Genomic DNA, 19,772 nt, shown 5'->3' with positions numbered 1-19,772 from the left:
GGAGACATACCATGAAAATCTGACTTTTTTTCATGTTTTTGTGCTATAATTGGGTCCCCAGTGCTTTTATCAACCTAGAAAATGTGAATAAGATCAACATTGTAACTTTGTTTTGGTAAACCATTCTCTGTAAGCATGTGAAAAAAATAGGTAATTTAAATTTGGATCCCCTGGTGATGTCAGAAGGAGATAATACCGCCCCTTAATCTGCACTATCCACCATGCCACTGAGATCAACTCATTTGCATGTTAAATGACGACACATTTTTGCACACACCTACAAAGTGAAAATTTTTGCTTCCTATAAAAAATTATCTATGTGATATTTTTGAGCTTAAACTTTATGTACTCCATGGGGACACCAAAGATTTATTTGACATCTTAAAGTCTTGTGAAATGTCCCCTTTAACACTAAACTTTATCTTCATGTATGATTAGACTTACTAATCAGACGGCAGAAAGAAACCTCAAAATAGTTTCAATACATGCGAGTGTGGTAAATTTAGCATGTTGTTTCCTGTCATGGAAAAAGCGTTGATGATTTATCTTTGCACAAACAAAGAGACCAGCAAATCAGCATGCACAAAAAGTCATCACGTTTAAAGCCTTTTAAACCATGAAATATTCACATTTATAGAACATTTTTACTTTTAAATTGTAAAATGTTACTATATGGCTTTATGAAAGCAAAATCATTCTAAATATGTTATAATATTATTATGATCACTACAATAACTATAACTAAAATAACACTGCATTATTAAAATTGTTGTTTGTAGACTGACAAAATGTAAGTATAGCTTTACGTCACTGTTAAAGTCATCAGACGTTAAAACAAACTAAATGATGGAAATTTATTTTTATATTCTCTTTAAATTAAATTGACCACCGTGGCAGCATAATATACATTTATTTGTAGCTTGTAACAGGTGACATAGCTTTATCATTATTAATGATTCATTAACAATGTATTATTGGGTCAATTAAGAAAAGCAAGGACCAAGCAATGAAAGGATCAGACAACGAGACTGTTCACACTGCTTTCCTAGATAAGTCTCATTGATAATAATGGACTACAGTCTTTCCAGAGTATTAGGCACCTTGCAGGACTTTAGAAAAAAGATATGTTAATGGATAAGTATTTTGAAGTAAATAGGAACTATTCAAAATAGTCTAATAACACAAATTATTTTGTAGTTTTTTATATTAATATCTCATTCTAATGGAGAATGCTGTCACAAAAGATCAACACATGTTCAATAAAAATATTTTTTGTATGTGCTTTCAACCTTCAATATAAATCATGAACCTCCCTGAGTTAGTGAGATTTGGAGTTAAGATAACACTAGCTTTATAGAAATCAGATTAGTGTGCTTGAAAGAAACCTCAAGATGGGTTTAATTTAGTATACCATTTCCTGAGTAAAGTTAAAACATTTTATTCCAACGAAACCTGGTTGAAATATATTTTAATTAGTTACAGGCATTTTTAAACATTCAACTGATTTTAACCATAATGTTTACATGTGCCATATTAACCAGTGCTTGTACATAAGGATTAGAGATTACTTTATGAGATTTTGCTATTTTTACTGAAAGCTACACTCACATTAGACTAGTAATATAACAATGTAAAATAAATGAGTGCTATCTGGTAGTATCATGTTTCATTTGTTAATTCAAAATGAACATTTTTATAGTTTTCTGTGACAGACTGATTTCTGGGTAATGCACCGCCCAGTTAAAAATACTGTCTGTCTACTTCTTGTTTAAACTCCCCTGAGTTCACTTCAAATGGGGCACTGAAATGACAAATCATGTCACTTATACTTCTCAAAATCTCTATCTTTTTGTGTGGATTATGTTTCAGACTTCATGGAACCTGTGAGTCTCATTTTAAAGTGATTATAAAAATGTTCTGTAATATTTGTTTTAATTGTTTCATCTTTAACTGTAAGCTTTTTTATTGTGAAAATGTACCTCTTATGAATGGAGAAATTATTTTATAATTTAATTATGTTTAAGCTATTTTTTAAAGATAACAATGATTTTCTAAGTCTAACCTTTCATCTTCGTCATCAAACTTGTCAGACATTATACTCTTAAACTTATTGTATGAGTACTGATACGGACTTCTCCTGGTGAATGATTCAAGCATTTTTTCAATGTTGTGAGAGATGTGGCTAACCGGACTGAGTTTGGGAGATCATCAGCAGACATCCAGATGTATAAACAAATCTAGTCAATACATTGTTGTATTTGTGATGTGTTCAGTAAAAATCAGCTGGTCATCACAGACTACTCCAGGATTTCTGCTTGTTCTGGTTGGTGTTATGGTTGCAGTCCTACAGTAAGTTGGATGGTAAAGTTGTGTGGCAGTGTAGGGTGGGCCATGAAAATAAGATGTTCAGTCTTGGCTATAGGTTGAGTTGGAGATGGATGGTCTCTCATCCAACCTGAGATGTTTTTCGGGCAGGCTGCAATGCAAACTTCTGGGATTGTCTATAGTTGAAAAGAGAAGAAAAGCTGGGTATTGTCACCATAGCAATAAAAAAAAAATCATGTGATTGTATAATGGGTCCTACATGTAAGGATGTTGTATCCTGTATATGGAGATTAGGAGTGATCCAAGCACTGATCCTTGGGGTACTCCATCAGTGATCATGTTATGTGATTTGGTCTTTGTCTTTTTATCCACTGTATTTATATGTGGGAATTTTCTTTATTGCTTGTTTTACAGCTGTTCTTCAAATATTGCACATTGATTTACATTTAACGGAAATTAGGGTTAGTGTTAAATGTGTATTTTCCTGGCAGACAGTACATTTTCTGTTATTTTTTAAGCCAGCATTTTTTAGAGTGAACAGTTTAAACATTGTGTAACAACAATAAAAATGTTTTTCAAAATTTGCAAATTCTAGCACTTGATTGTAAGCAGCAGTACCAGCGAGGATCTGATGTGACTTTGCAATGTGATGTCCCTCTCCTGTCTGAAACTTCAACATTACAGTGGATTAAAGACAGCGGACAAACCTCCAACACAACTCTTGTGTACAACAACTCTGCTTACATCATCTTACACAATGTTGATGAACACAGTGAAGGAAAATATTACTGCAGAATAATGCAAAATGGCCGTGTAGAAACTGTTATGAATCACACAGTTTGTGTCAATCAATGTAAGTACATTCTTTTATGCTTTAATTTTAAAAGCTTTTTCTGCTTGTAAATCATATATTTATGTTTATGAGGGACTAAGAAAATGTAACCAAAAAATATGGTGGCGGACATTAACATGTGCTGCAAATCCTCTCAACACAACCTAATACAGAAACACGCTACAAAAAAAAAGCAAAGAATTTAATTCAGAAAATAATAATAAAAAAAATAAAAAATGCCATGTAATATAAAAAGTTAATAATGTTTATATTGTAACATAAAAAGTTAATAATGTTTATATTGTAACATAAAAAGGAAAAAATAAAGTTAATTTAGTTGGCTAATATGTATAGTATGATTTATACATTGAAATAATTTAGACATTAAACAAGCAGCAGTTCCAGAAAATCCCTTTTTTATCCCTTAAAGAGATAGTTCACTCAAAAATGACAATTCTGTCATCATTTTCTCATCTTCATGTTGTTTTAAACCTGTATGAATTTTTCTTTTCCGATGAACACAAAAGAAGATATTTTGATAAATGATGGTAAGCACACAGCTCATTGTAAGTAGGATAAACAAATATAATTGAATCAAATGGGTATTGGCAACAGTGTGCCTACTTTTATTAATCAAAATACTTAAATAATATTTGTTTTCCTACTATGGAAGTTAATGGTTAAGGCAGCTGTGTGCTATCATTTATCAAAATATCTTCTTTTGTGTTTATCAAAATAGAAAAACTCAACTCTCCCTTTAGAACACGTCTCTGTTGTCAACTGTGCTTTTTTGTATTTTGTATATTGTGTTGAGAATTTGCAACATGTTTCTAAATTTACTTTTGCTGTGAGGAAGTACAGTGCATGTGAAGCTGTTTTTTGCTAGTGTTTTATTTACATAATAAAGTAGTGATTTAAAAAAAAAGGTATAAACTTATGCTTAAATGAACACTTACACAAGATAAAGACTCTAGTAACCCTCTATAATAAACACATTTGGAATTAAAGAAATTAAAAATGAATTCTTGTAGAACGAAATATACCTATTTATTATTGACATCGATAACTGAAAACATCTGCTTCTACATAATTGTTTACGGATTGTCTACTACCTTATGTTTTTTCAGATTCAGAAACAAAAAAGCTTGTAATTTACAGACAAAGCTCGAGTCATAGTGATTTATTACTGATCTGCAAGTCTAAAAAGGTATACTACAGCCATATGTGGGTCTGGGAAACAAACACTACGAAAGATGTTATAATATCTGTAAAAAAGGGAGGAGAAGTTCAAGTTAATGGAACAATTAAACCAGGAAATAAAACCTCTGCCACATACAATAGTCAAATTTTCAACCTTCACCTCTCACCTGTGGAGTTTAATTATAGTGGGACTTACAAGTGTATAAAAGATAATAACAACTCTCCATACACAATCACAACTCTACACACCATCAGAGGTTTGTAAAAGAAGTTGAAAACTGAATTCTCACTTATAGTCCAATGATACATTTAACTTCTATAGCAACATTACTCTGTTCATTCTTTAATGCATGTTTTACGATTAGTTTAATCTGTTGTTAAATTCAGTCTCTGCAGAGCCCCCTGGTGGTGTGTTGATGAATGAGTCTGTTGTTCTTACCTGTGAGGTGTCTGATGTAACTGATTCAGTGATGCTGGCCTGGCTCATCATGGATGGGGACAGGGGAGTGCTGGTCAAACAACAAATTCTGAATAAGAAAAACTCCAAGAAACGTCTCACTGTGAATGTGAACAGCATTCAGTCAGACATGCAACATTGGCAGTGTGCAGTATTTACTGAGAACAAACTAAAAGCCTTGGCTCCTATAACAATCAATCTGATCTCAAATGATCCAGGTACATCAGTAAAAAACTTCCACTTCACATATCAATGTAAATAACTTCAATTGACAAATTAGCTCTATGTTTTTGTAGTACCTAGCAAACATGCAAAGAGTATAGTGATCACTGCTGTTACTCTCTTTGCTGGGATTCTGCTGGGAGTTCTGGTGTATTACTGGTACAGAAAACAAATGTCAGGTAGAAATATATTCATTTATAACCTGCAGATTGCTTTACAATATAATAATATATTTAATTCATTCTTTCTTTCCTTCAAAGGCGTGAGTGCTGATGGGAGAACCACCACAATATACCATGAGCCTGAAGAGTCTGAACCAGTCTATGTCAATCTCAGGAGCACCAGGAATGACGGAGGTATGGTATTCACATCCATTTCTAAGATCTACCCGTATAAGCTGTAGGTTACTACTGATTACAATATGATGAAAAGCATATCTAAGGAAATAACAGATGATAAAAAATATAATTTTCTTATCTTTTGTGGCTGCGCTTAACAGAAAACACATTATAGAAAGATCTATAATCTTTTATGTAGCAAGTGAATCGATTTATTGTTTGAACAATGATGTTGAAAGAGGTTTTACTTTGATTGCATTTGCAATAGATCTTATTTACCCATCCACAACACCCAACCTCAATGAGTTTCACACAGACTAGCACCAACTCCCGTTTAATTTTTAAAATGTACAATTATTTTTTCATCTTACAGTAAGAAGTGATAGAAGACAGGGAACCAGAAATAATAGACCAGAAATTCATTCTCATTTACCAAGAAACAATTATGGTAAGATAATTTAGTTTCATTTAGCAACAACAACTGTTTTCTCTAACTGCAGTAACTAACTAACTAATTAAACCCTGTTTCAGCAGGACAATCGAACATAGTTAGAAGAGATGAGGTGGGTGTAAATGGTTATCATGATATAATTTAATCAATAATGAGGTTTTATGATAAAAAGTACACTGTAAAAAATAGTTTGCTGCCTTAAATTTTTTGTTAAATCAACTCAGATTTACAAGTCATGTCAACAGAGATGAGTTGTCACAACTTATAAAATATAGTTGAGAAAAGTCAACAAAATTTTATAAGTTATAACAACTCACATGTAGTTATAACAACTCATCTCTAGTCAAGATAAATAATAGTAAGTTGAAATGACTTGTAAATCCGAGTTGATTCAACAAAAAAATTAAGAAAGAAAAGTATTTTTACAGTGTACTAAGGTCCAGATTTTTATATTTTGCTATTGTCTTTTTTCTACACATAGACCCCAGTTACACCAGAGAGCATCACCTATGCAGCCATTTATTTTAAGGAACCCAGATTAAAGACTTCACCTTATGTAAATAAGCCTAAATTCCCTGCACATGAATAAAAACCTATTTAACATTTTATAAAAAGAGAGGGATTTTTCCACGTTTTATCTATTGGACAGCAGATGGCAATGTCTGATCACAAAAACAATTCCTGGGGAATAGTTTGAGAAAGGAAATGCTCCTCATTGCCATGGTTTCGGTAATCTACCACACAACTAATCTGTCCATCTAATACTGGATAACTGGATATAACTATTTAAACTATTCTTATAATTTTGCAGTTGTTAAATATTAAAGCTAGTGTATGTTTGTTGTATGTATGATTGTGAAATGACCATTTGATGGCACTGTTTAAAAACATACTTGAGATATATATTTTTAAAAGTGTAAGTAAAAATGCTAATGCATTAACACATGCTCACTCACTTTCTTTCTGTCTATGTCTGTGTCTTTTCGTTTATATGGAATCCATCCAACAGACGCTGCTTCAATGTATTTCAATAGCACAAGTGAAGAAAGAATGTAGTTTGAATAGGATGTCTTTATGGACATCAGAAAAATTCTCCTAATTAACTCAAGGTTGCTCTGCTTTGTATAGACGTGTCTTTATTTAAACATGTAAGGAGGAGAATTAAAATCCTTGTCAAGGTCTGTCGAGTAGAAGCACCGTTGAGTGTTGAATCAAAATTCACATGACGTTGTTAGAAAAGGTCTATGTCAAAAAAAAAAAAACAAGGTTAACACATGGTTTGCTTCATACCTTTCTTTCTAAAATGTAGCCTGTTAATAGTCTCATTTTATTAAGGGCCTGACCATCGTGTGCAGTAAAGAATATTTACTAGGAGCACAGAGAACACAAAATGAGTAGACTCTTAAAGGAACAGTATGTAAGAAATTTATATCAATTAATTATAAAATGGCCCTGATATGTCACTAGATATTAAGAAATCATTTTCATTTCAAATACTTATATCACTGACAACAGTGGTCTGGCCAGGATATTGTCATTTAAAAATTGGAGTTGCAGCCCTCAACTGATGTTTATGTTGTCATGTTGTGTATTGGCCACCCGTTGTGTGATTGCAGTACCAGTTTTAGCCACAAGTTTTGTGATTGCAATACCAGTTTTGGCCACAATCCTACATACTGTTCCTTTAAGTCTTTATTTCAAGTACTGAAAATCACAGCACCATATTTGATAAGCAAAGCTTTCTGCTCGGCTTAGTATATCTCTTACACACGTCACCGGGGTGATACCTTTTTAAAAGGTCCTAATATGTACCATTAGGTACAGATATGTGAGGTACTTATATGAACTTTTCAGGTGCAAATGTGTACTTTTCTGAAAGATTACATTCACAGTGACAGCTGTGGGGTACATATTTTGACAATTTTTTTCTGACCAAAAATTCTACAGTACGGTATGCATGACTGAATTTAAGTGATTTAAGCCAAAACTGTATTTTACATTTTTTTCTCTTTTTTTAAAACCCAATGGAAATTCTGACCATTAAAATATAAAGCTTCCTGTTTATTCCATTAAAATATTAATTCTTTGGTACCTACGATGAACAACATCTTAAGGTCATGCATGATTTAAATAACAATGTGTATGTCTCAGGATTTTAATAACAGAAATTGATATTCAGAAATTCACAAACTAGATTCTCAACACCCGAACAGGGATTTAGCAATGCTTTACCGTTTGCTTACGCCTGATAAGGTTTGCCTTGGGATGTCTATGCCACCAGATGTCTGTTGTCTGGGTTTTACACAGAGATCCATTCCTGGGGCATGAATCTTGAGTATGTTAGAGGAAATGTGTCCTTGCGAATCTATTATTCTTTTATAATGAAACAAGTGCCTTGTCGTTAAATGGCTGTTGTTCAGGAGAACAGGAAGTCTTTTGTGTTAGATCTTTGCTAATGTGTTTATTAATGAGCGTGAAGGAAGTGGAAAACGGTATGAATACAGAAAAAAACGTGTCTGATCTACGGCTTTAATCAGACGCACTGCAGCATTTTGTTAGTGTAAATAATGTCATGCTGCATTTCAGCTCCTTTTATGGCCACATAATATTCACACCCAAATTATATTAGCACAGATATAAACAAAAAAGCAGAGCGTGTGGCTATAAACACTGGGTTTCAGTGGAAGGACTCAACAGAGTATGCAGTGAAGTGTAAGTCACTGGCAGTTGATTTCATGCAGAGAGTGATGGGGTGAATGAGTGCACAGGGGATGCTGGGATACAGGGACTCAAGGTTGATGCATTGATGGACATCGCTGATGCTCTCTCTGCCTCCACTGAAAGAGATCTTTGAGGAGCAGCACATTCTCCAAGCGCAAGGACCAAGCGAGAGAGTCTAAAAAATAAGGTTAGCTTGCTGTTTAAGAAAGAAGGGTAGTTTGATGCATCTATTTTTGGTTATCACTTATTTTTCTCCTGAAATTGTCCCATTTAAATAATTTTAACGCCCATCATCAAAATCCTAATTTAAAACAAGAAAGGGTTGTTTAACATCACCTGTAAAGGGCACGTTTGCTCTAATGTGTTATGTTACTGAACATGAAAAGGTCAAATTGGCCATTGTAACATTTCATTAGCAGGTCTGTTTTTAGAATATTGGATTTTAAGAACCATACTGGCTACACAGTATCTAAATGGGCATTTGAATTTTGCATAAGAGTAAAAAGCTGCATTATCATTTAAGGTATTTCTTCTTTACTATCCATTCATTATATGACTATAATACTTCACTATATTTGAAACAAATATAACCATGAGATAACAATAAGCTACACAATAAGGTATGTAAAAAATCAATCATAAACACATTGTACTGTCTACAGTAATACAGTAAACATTTGATCCTGCCTGCATGTGAAAACCCACCTGATGTCATTTTTTTGTGATTTACATAAAATCATCCTACATAACGACATTCTGTAAAAATATAATATTGATATCTTTAATCAACCCTGTATCACGAAATTATGTACTTATAGTCACGTAATTTTGTGAGTCTTTTCCGTGACACTGACACGTTTTTCCACCTTTTTTGCGTGAACATGTCACATTTTTCTGTTTACGTTTCACTGTCACGTATTTGTTACTCAACTATTTTCAAACCATTGACGCTTCGGTTAAGGGTTAGATTTGATGTTTGCGTTAGGATGTCACTTCAAGTATTGGTTTCAACCTTTTATTCATGATTTAATTTTTATATTTTATGATTTTTAAACTATTGTCGCCTGGCATTAGGGTTAGAGTTGGGTTTGGGTAAGGATGTCATTTTATGCAAATCTAACCCTAAACCGAAGCGATAATGGTAAAAAATAGGACAAAACAGTTGAGTATCCAATACGCGACATAAACGTAAACAGAAATACGTGACATGTTTGCGCAAAAAGGTGGATAAACGTGTCAGTGTCATGGAAAACACTCACAAAATTACGTGACTATACATGAATATCAGCTGATGTCCTGAAGTGGTCGCAAAAGAACTAAAAGCTATGCCTTCAATATGCTGTGAGCATCAAAATCGCTAGTTTTACAACACTAAGAAGGCTCAACCCAACATGATATTTTGCTCGAAGTATCGTCTGTGTCTCTACACGTGAACTCGAGCATTGGGAACATTGTTTGTGAACACAGAGTTAACTAAAAAGAAGGTTTTGAACAACTGACTTTGGATGATTTGACGTCCGCTCGCCGCCTTCTTCTAAGTCAAAATGTATCGATCTCCAATTGCAACGTAAGGAGGAAGGAGATTAAAGATTGATAGCTCCTAAAGCTTAGTTCCATAAAAATGCACGGATAATTCGTTGTTTTGTCGCAAGTGAAAAACAATATTGACCTTCTAGTTGAAAAAGGAGCCTCATATGAGATTCATTTGCATTCGGAAATCGATTATTTACGTCTGGCAGAGATGACGAGCGGACACCATAACAGCTAAAGTCAGTTGTACAAAATCTTTCTTTTTAGTAAACTCTGTGTACACAAACAATGTTCTCAATGCTCACGTTCATGTGTAGAGATGCAGGTGATACTTCGAGCAAAGTTTCATGTTGTGTCGCGCCTTCTTATGCTGTAAAATAGTGGTAGTTCGGTAGCAGCGGACAGCGGCTGGAAGAACGCATCAGGGATCGAGTAGGCATCACACCCTAACCAAGATATATTTTTTAAAGTAGTGTTTCTTTTCATGACAGTCGAGATGCGACATGTTGTCTTTCTTAGCCCTTTACTGTATCCGTAAGAATCATAGACAGGAAAAGATAAGAAATCCATAAATCGTAGCAAGCTAGCCAATGCTTGTCAGTGGTTTGGTGGCACTCGGTAGGTCCTCAAGATGGCGGCATGACGTAAAAGGTCACATGACTGATTTCCATCTGTAGGTAGGTAATTTCGTGATACTGGGTTGCTTTAATATTCACTAAGGCCATGTCAAACATTGAAATCAAACTTTGATGCTCCTTATCTCACAATTTGATTGAAACTTATAGATTTCACAGACTGGATCTCAAAATGGTTTTAAATCTGTTGGGTGGTCAAGGCTATTTAGTTAAAAGTGATTGCTTGCATGATAACTAACAAATACCACAGCAGCAGTCCTGATGTAAGAGTCTTTTTTTTTACCTTAAGCAGGACACAGCAATGTTGATGACGTGCGGACTCCAACAATGCAATGCAAGTGTGAATACCCTAGTGAGCTTGTTGTATAACAGGGTCTCCGAGCTGCAGTCTTGAACCTGGCAAGACCTATATACACACAAACACACATCCGCCTTGAAACTCGACTTCCTGCTGTGTCCCTAAGTGCACTCGCTGTGAGGTCATAACATTTTACAGTATAAATTATATAATGGGTCAGGAAGAAGTTTGTTAGGATTCAATTCTGAATATGGTCTAGACTGAAATGATCGTTGAGAAACACTAAAGTTGTTATGCATGTTCTTTGAGTCTAAACTGTTGTATACATAAAGGTGCATTTTAGTGAACTACAGTAGAAAAATATTTGCTTGTTTTTGGTAAAAACTTCAGTTCGGAAGTGTAAATGCATATAAAACTACAATGGATGATGCATGCCAATGTTGCATTAGTAAGAATAGACATTTAGATGGATTTGTAACTTACTTACAAGAGCAACTTTAACCAGGGCTTTGAACCAGATTTTCCCCCCAATTGGTTCGTTCCGAACAGAAACAGTATTTTAACGTTTCCGGTTTTCAGTTCAACCCTAAAATTGATGTTCCTGAACCGGTTAGAACAAAAAAACTAAAGTTCCGGAACTGGTTAATAACGTTCCATGTCAGCTGTGGGACATACAAATAAGTAGGCTAATCATTAGGACATTAAACTTAAATTATTAGTAATTTTCCTTAAGTCTCTATCTTGTCTTCAAACATTTAAAAAAGGCTACATTATATAAGCGGCATAACTGTAATTCTGACATGCCTACATTTGTTGAGTGCAATTAAACACGAGCACACACACAGACGGAGGACAAATTCCAAATGGCGCTTCGGGAAGAAGATGCAGCATAAACAGTCGCTCCACATAAAATTTAAATTATGTTGTTTTTCAGTGCTTTATTCGCCAAATGTATTTTAATGGACTACAGTATGAGACACAGTAGCGCAACTCTCCCTCAAGTTTATACATCAAGAGTTCTGATCTTCGAAGGGCATAGTGATAATCACGTTTGATTGGAGTTGGACCAGACACATTCAACCGCTCACTTTAGCGTCTTTTTGCGGTTTATTTTTTTTAAAATCACTAATTAGAATTAAAAAACAAACATCTTGAGATACTTGGTAGCCTACAATATTTCTCTCTTATGATTGAGCATTAGAGACTTGGGCTTGAGTAGGTTACTTGCTTTCAGATGAGTCAACGACAACCGGAAGTGAACTTCACCAGTATTGCACAGAATTCTTGTTAAAGAACGAAAAAAATAATGGTATTAACCGGTTACCATTGTTTTAAATAAATGATTCTGTTCCAGAACATATATTTTTGAAAGTTTCTAGTTTCATTTCTGTTCCTTGCAAAACAACAAAAATTTCTGGTTTTTGTTTTCGTTCCGTGAACCGGTTCAAAGCCTTGACTTTAACTGTAATTACAGCAAAAAATATTAAGTATGGGTAGCCAAGATTATGACAGAAATCATTGCAAATTTGATGTTAATTATAAACTCTCTATGGCTACAAAGGTTCATTCTGGCAATATGCGTATTTGTAATTTAATTTGAATTGAATGAATTCCCTCATCCCCATCTGGCAGAATTAAAAATTATTTAGCCATCAGTTATTTTTAATGTTTCTTACAATCTTCCACTGTAATTTCACATTTATATTTCCTGCAAGCTGACTCAAACACCAAAAACCGGTGTGCATTTCCTCTTTGAACCGAGCGTCTGCTTTTAACGGCTTCGCTTTATTCTGTTTTGGGTTGTTTTATGGTTCAGTGCCCGCAGTATATTTGCCCGCTGGACAGAGTTGCAATGAACCAAAGGACAGCGTTCAGATGCTAAAAGTGAAAGCAGGTTCTCATGGCTGCTGTCTCTCCAGTATCCTGATGCCGTTCTAATGATCAACTGTCAAAGTGATGACGCAGCTTACCGGCATCTCAAGAGGAAGAAATGAATATTTAATGCCCTCTGCGATGTGGCCACATTGTAGAATGGAACTGTTTGCTGTTAAGTGTTACGGGTCTATTATATGTCATTAGGTGCAGGGCTCTCTCTCTCTTTCTCTCTCTCTCTCTCTCTCCCCATTGTGTTCTCGTCTCTCTCTGGAGAATATTATTCTTTCCTCCTTACATCAATCTGGGCATCCTATCTGTGCCTTCAACATCTCAGAATGTCCATTCCGTCTGGCAGATGTGCGAATGATTGTCTTTTCTCTGTTCTTCTGTTCCATCCTCTTTCTTGTGGTTGATTGTTGATAAATGTTCACCATTTTAAACCTTATTTCTCTCCCTTCATATATCCTTTCTTCCCTAGAGAAACATGTTATTGCTCAGAGGTCGCTCTTTTGAAGCTCGAGGGACATTTTGGAGATCACAGTTCACGTGGTGTGTTTTTGGTATACACTTTATGAGATGTTTCTCTTAAAATCCTTGGGAGAATTAAATACACTGTAAAAAAACAAAATCTGAATAAAAAACAGAAAAAGGTTGATGATGTTTTATTCTGTAAAGATAAAGACTTGTTCATATTTAAAATGTATTTAACTTTGAATAAACTCTTGCCAGTAAATAACATAAATTTAAATCTACGGTAAATTACCGGCAACCCAGCTGCAATAACATTGTAATTTCTACGGATTTTTTTTACAGTGTGCCTTAAAATTTTTTGTTTAACTCAGATTTACAAGTCATGTCAAAAGAGATGAGTTGTCACAACTTATAAAATATAGTTGAGAAAAGTCAACTCACCTGTAGTTATAACAACTCATATCTAGTCAAGATAAATAATAGTAAGTTGAAATGACTGGTAAATCCAAGTTGATTCAACAAAAAATTTAGGGCAGCAAACAAAGTATTTTTTACAGTGTAGTTTCAATTTAAGAATAGAAAAAAAATTATCTTGGTATATTTTTTAACAAATCTGAGTATAGTTTGTGACATTGTCGAGATCTCATCCCAAACTCTAGAGGGAGACACATTTCTATTTGATCTCTATATTTTTTCGCATTGTGTATGAGAAACAAGCGAGATATTAAAGAGAACTCAATTGCATTTTCTTCTCTCTCTCTCTTTCTCATGAGATTTTCCCTCAGCCTGCTCCTGATCTCCTATACTTTCTATTTCTTGTATTCCCGTTTTCTAGTTTTCTCCATCTGTAAATCTCCTTTCCGTTTCTCTCCATAATGGATTTTTTCTGTCAGTAGGGCCTCTGTTTCTTCTGAAGAGACTGCAGCAGACATGCTCTGTGGAAATGACTGGAAATTGATTTTTAGTGCAGGCTTGAGCACAGCCAGCTATTAAACGGGAACAGGATCCCTCATTAACATGAAACCTGAGAAAGTTAATGCGGAGCGAACACTGCTTGAGCAGGCGAAGGGCGAGCGCGTGATTGGAGAATATTGTGTTTGTGGCGCTGAGAGCGAGATTCGTACGTCTGCAACTAAGCGAGATTGTTTTACGCAAATGTGCTGTTAAAATAAACTAGGCTGAGGTTTACCAGGACAACATGAAAATGTACACTAATACAAGCGAGTGGGAGAAAATCATAAGTCCGCCTCTCTGCTTTTGTGCGTTTATCAAATAACCGAGCCTTCTGCTAATTTGATTTTGCCAATGAAAAGCATCTGCATAAAAACAGATAGAGTGGTGACAAATAAAGGCAAAGATCAGGACATAGAAGCATATATAATTGGCAATGTTGATAACCTAAAGCCTGAATCAACAATAACAAACATAATGGCTTTTCGTGGGCCGTTGACTGAATTACACACGGCCATTTCTTCTTCTTTCTCATATACCTAATTTGTTGTTTTTTCGTTAATTCCACGCCTAGAGGCTGAGTCATGATTAGACTGTGGCGAGGCTATTGTTAGCCGCAGGAGGAGCGCATGTACCACGCTGCTGTCGCCATGCCAACACACACTCCACGGCAACAACAAGCGGCCGGGAGATCGCAGTGGATGCTTTTTGATGATGAACCTCAGGGGCCCTCCCGTCCCCCACTCGCTGAGATACATTAGTGGACAAATTTCATCAAATGCCTCGTGTGTTTATGTGTTCCCTCACAGTGGCCCGACATAAATCTGCAATGCTGATGTCTAGGCTTAGAGAGGGAAGCTCATGGGCGCACGTTGTCTCTTAAATACAACCCTGCTTAAGTATTCATTGCTGTGATATATGCATATTGGAACGCAGTTTGCCAATTAGAGGGAGGGGGATCATAAAAACTGCAGCTAGGATGTCTGGGACTGCCGGTGTCATGAAGTGGAGGGTTTGGCTGATTGAAGATCAGGTGGAGCTGTGTGGGGGCTGTCAAGCTTTTATTTCTCCATCCGTCACTCAGCCATCGATCAATAACGCTCTTTAGACCCATCTTTTCTCTGTGGAATCCAACCACGTAGACATACAATTGTCTTTTTTTTGTTTTCGGATGCACTCTTTCCTCTTTTTTTTTGCTATCAGAACCTGTTCGGACCCCCACCCACAAAACTGCATGCCGTCAATCGTGCAGATCAGCCCCCCGTCGTCAGCGTGCGCGTATGGTACGGAGGTGGTTTCGACAAAGCATGCGTGTGATAAATATGTAATGGATTGGCTAAGGAGAGTGATGCATCATGGGATATGAGGTAATGTGCAACTGATGTGATTAGAATAGATCATTTGTGCTCAGGCACGTGGGGGGAGGAAGACGCATAGCCCTCACTGTCCCACAGATGAGGGGGTCCCGCAGCCATCCATCCTTCTCGGTAAATGAGTAGATATTATTACTGTAGATGGGTATCAGAGCGGAGGAAGGGATTGGACAGAACAGCCTTATTCATTAAGCCCTCACAACAGACTTCATCTGTTTAGTGTGGCAGTTGATGCAAATTGTGTCACAGTCAAGTAGCGAAATGGTATGTTTGTGTAACGGGAGCGGACAGGTTCACGTCTATAATTTAATAAATGGCGCATGTGCAGACGAGAGACGCGGAGACATACCTCATCATTTATGTCCTGGTTAAAGATTACAAGTAGTTGGATGTCTGTAAACTATGAAAATTGTGTACTGGCTTAATGATCAAAATCTATATGGCACAGCATGTATTAGCACATCTTAAAGGAACTGTATTACTGTATTATTTTTTACCAGAAAATACCATAAATTATTCTGAAGCCATAAAATATCACAAAACAAAAAAATATGGTGCTATTATTTAGTTTTTGGTTACAAGTGTGACATTTACATTAAAATTTGTTTAAAACAATGGCAAATGAGATGAAAGAGCACCTATTTTATTGCTATAAAAAAATTATTTTGTGTATTTTGTATAATACAATGTGTTTGCGTAGTTTATGAAAAACACATTATTTTCCACATCATAAATTTTTGTTGCCCCAGATTTCACTCTCTTCCTGAAATGCACGGATTTAGAAAGCTCGGTGTCCCTGATTGGCCAGCTAATCTGTACATTGTGATTGGTCTGAATACCTCTGTCGTCAGCTGGAAATGAGATGCTCCTTACCATGTTTGAAAGATTCACTCACAATGCAATGCTAACAGGAGTTAACTTACAGGCTGTGAGTCCGAAGCAGGAGGAATTATGCTAATGTCGGTCTTGTCTACATCACCAATCCCAGGAAGTAAACTGTAGTCCAAGAAAAGAGATTTACGTTGGAGATGATAACTTGCGTCATCGTTTACTTTGGGGTTTGTACCTTTTGCATATCGTTAACATGTACTAACACACACTTACACACCAAAGAAATGTCAAATCGTGAATCGGACCATAGGTGCCCTTTAAAATGACATAAAATTAAGTAAATAATGACAGATTTTTGGTGTGAACTGTTCCTTTAAGAGCTTTGTGTTTAATTATATTATAAGCTACTGTATGTTGTGCCAAATTCACACTGTACCTTGTGGTACATCAATATGCATACCACCAGAACTGCTTGCCGAATAAACAGGACTGATTTTTTTTTTGTTTAACATGCTTTAACACTTAATGTAACACAAATCTACAAAAACCCTATTGAAAGCTTAATTTTTATTAGCCTGTATTGGCAAGATCACAACACAGATCAAAATTTTGATTAGGAACGCCATCTTTTTTCACAAATCAGCCATCGTCGTGTGGCCATGCAAACGCTTTCCCACAAGAGTGATGTCCTTTGCTTTGCGTACAATGTCAACAGGATGTTAGACGAACCCACTGCAATGCCAACTAACCAATTCTAAAAAGGTTAATTAAATCAGAGTGCTTCATTTATTGTAATTAACCGGCTGGTGGGAATGACCGGAAAGCATTCACCGTGTTTCATCACAGGAGAGAAAAGAGCAAACATCAAAAAAAAAAAAAAAAAAAAAGAAGAGAAGAGAAGAGAAAAAAACATAGTAGGGAAAACCTACCCAAATCATTTATTGGTAAGTAGAGTGGCACAGTTAAATTATGAGCAGAATGAAATTCGTTGCATGAGAGTGTTTGAGAAAATGTGTGTGTGTGGGCATACGGCATCTGTAGGAACTTGGTGTATTTTAGTATTATAGCATTTTCTTTGTGCACACGAACATAATTATCTCTCTACAAAGCAGGGCAGCAAACAAGGGAGTTTGTCTTCTTTCAAGACAGCCCCATTTAAAGGCAAAGCACATATGCAGAAGTGAGCTCGCAACAGCAGCCCCCACAAAAATGAACCCTGCCAGGGATCTCTCTCTCTCTCTCTCTCTCTCTCTCTCTCTCTCGTTCTCTACACCTATTCTACCCCAGCGCCCCTATTCCTTGCTCTCTTGCCTCTTTTTCACGCTCTGCAGATTATCATAAGTCGCTGCTGTGGAGTTCTAGTGTGAACATATCACTTGACCTCAGAAGCCTTTTATCCTCTCTTGTAGACCAAACAAACCGTGGCCTTCTCTCATTCACCAACATGCCGAGGACTCCCGACGTTCTCCTCCCATAAAAGGAAACAAAATCGGCAGCCAGGGACCAAGGAGGATTCAAACGAATCGGATTCAGCATACTTTAAGCTGTCATTTTTCCAGCCAGACTGTGTGAGACAGTAGATGTACGTGACCGTGCATGATGGGCTCTGAACAGCGTGGAAATGCTGAAACAGTTTGATGCGTGATGAGACTTTGAATTGTAGCTCTTTTATTTACGATGCATGGCAAAGAAAAATGTTTAAATGACATCTCATTGGTGTCTCAGTTGTTTATCCATGACAACAATGAGATTTAAACTAAGACTTGCTTCTCAGATTTTTCTCCTGAGTAAAGACACCAGTAGTCTCACATGTGGCTCCTTTATTGTTGAGAATTATCAACAATAAATAAAAAAGAAAATAATCTGGACAAAATAATATAAAAGTTGACATAGTCTGAAATGTTTCTACCATTTTAATATGAACTTAAATGTTTCTCAGCAAATAGTTTTTACAGTGTTCACTCTCAACAGTAGTAAAATATTACAAGTACCTTTTTTTTATTCTTTTAACACAATATTGTACAAAAATCTTAAAGGGGACATATCATGAAAATCTGACTTTTCCATGTTTAAGTGTTATAATTGGGTCCCCAGTGTTTCTATCAACCTAGAAAAAGTGATAAAGATCAACCCAGTAACTTAGTTTTGGTAAATTATTTTCTGCAAGCATGTAAAAATGGGTCATTGAAATTTGGCTCCCCTTGTGATGTCAGAAGGGGATAATACCGCCCCTTTATCTGCACTATCAAACCACGGCACTGCCATTTAGTGCAGAGTTCAGCTCATTTGCATTTAAAATGAGACACCAACAATTTATTTGACATCTTAAAAAAGTCTTGTGAAATGTCTCCTTTAAAACAATTCATCTGCTTTAAAGGTGCAGTGTGTAAATTTTCACGGCATCTAGTAGTGAGGTTGTGAATTGCAACCAACGGCTCAGTCCACTGCTCACTCCTCGCTTTTGAAACACATAGAGAAGGACAAACAGGTCATCGTCGGAGACAACTTAGTAAAAAAGTTTGTCCGTTAAGGACTTCTATAGAAACATAGCGGCCCAAAATGGCGGCTTCCATGTAAGGGGACCCTTGGTGTATGTAGATAAAAACATCTCATTATAAGGTAATAACGGTTCATTATTAAAGGTCTTCATACACCACTGATAATATAGTTTTGTATATTATTTTGCATTTCTGTCAAAAAAATTCTAAAATCCTTCTAGAAATTACACACTGCACCTTTAATATAACCCTTTTGTGCATATATTTTAAATATATCATGTACATTTAGATTTAAACCAAAAGAGGGATGATTTTGAGTCATTATTCTACAATCGTAACAAAACGAGCTGAAGCGGTCTTCTCTGCTGTCCTTCAAGCTGACCTTGTTAACATATCAAAGGAAGATGATCCTGACCTCTTTAGACACATGGATTTCATTAACTTCACGCTCTGTGAAATAAACATCAGAGAAGAACAAAAGGGTCTTCAAGGAAACCTGAACCAATGTCACCCAGAGGTGGGACTCTGCCGAAATAAGCCAGCGAAGATTTTAGTGATTAAAGACCTTGTTGATACGGCGCTCCGCGAGAAGTGCGAGAGAATAGGCCAGCAGCTTTGTGCATAACTTCACGTGGGCCAGACAGCGAATAGACTCGTTCTTTCAGCGTAGCCATCAATCTTTGTAATAGCTTATCTGTTTTTATTTCTCCCCCACACATTCAGTACACGGCTCGGAAGTTTTTTTAATGCATTTCTATTAGGGC

Source organism: Misgurnus anguillicaudatus, chromosome 17 (assembly GCF_027580225.2).
Source record: "Misgurnus anguillicaudatus chromosome 17, ASM2758022v2, whole genome shotgun sequence".
In the NCBI taxonomy this organism is placed as follows: Eukaryota; Metazoa; Chordata; class Actinopteri; order Cypriniformes; family Cobitidae; genus Misgurnus; species Misgurnus anguillicaudatus.
Note: the sequence above shows the minus strand (reverse complement) of the source record.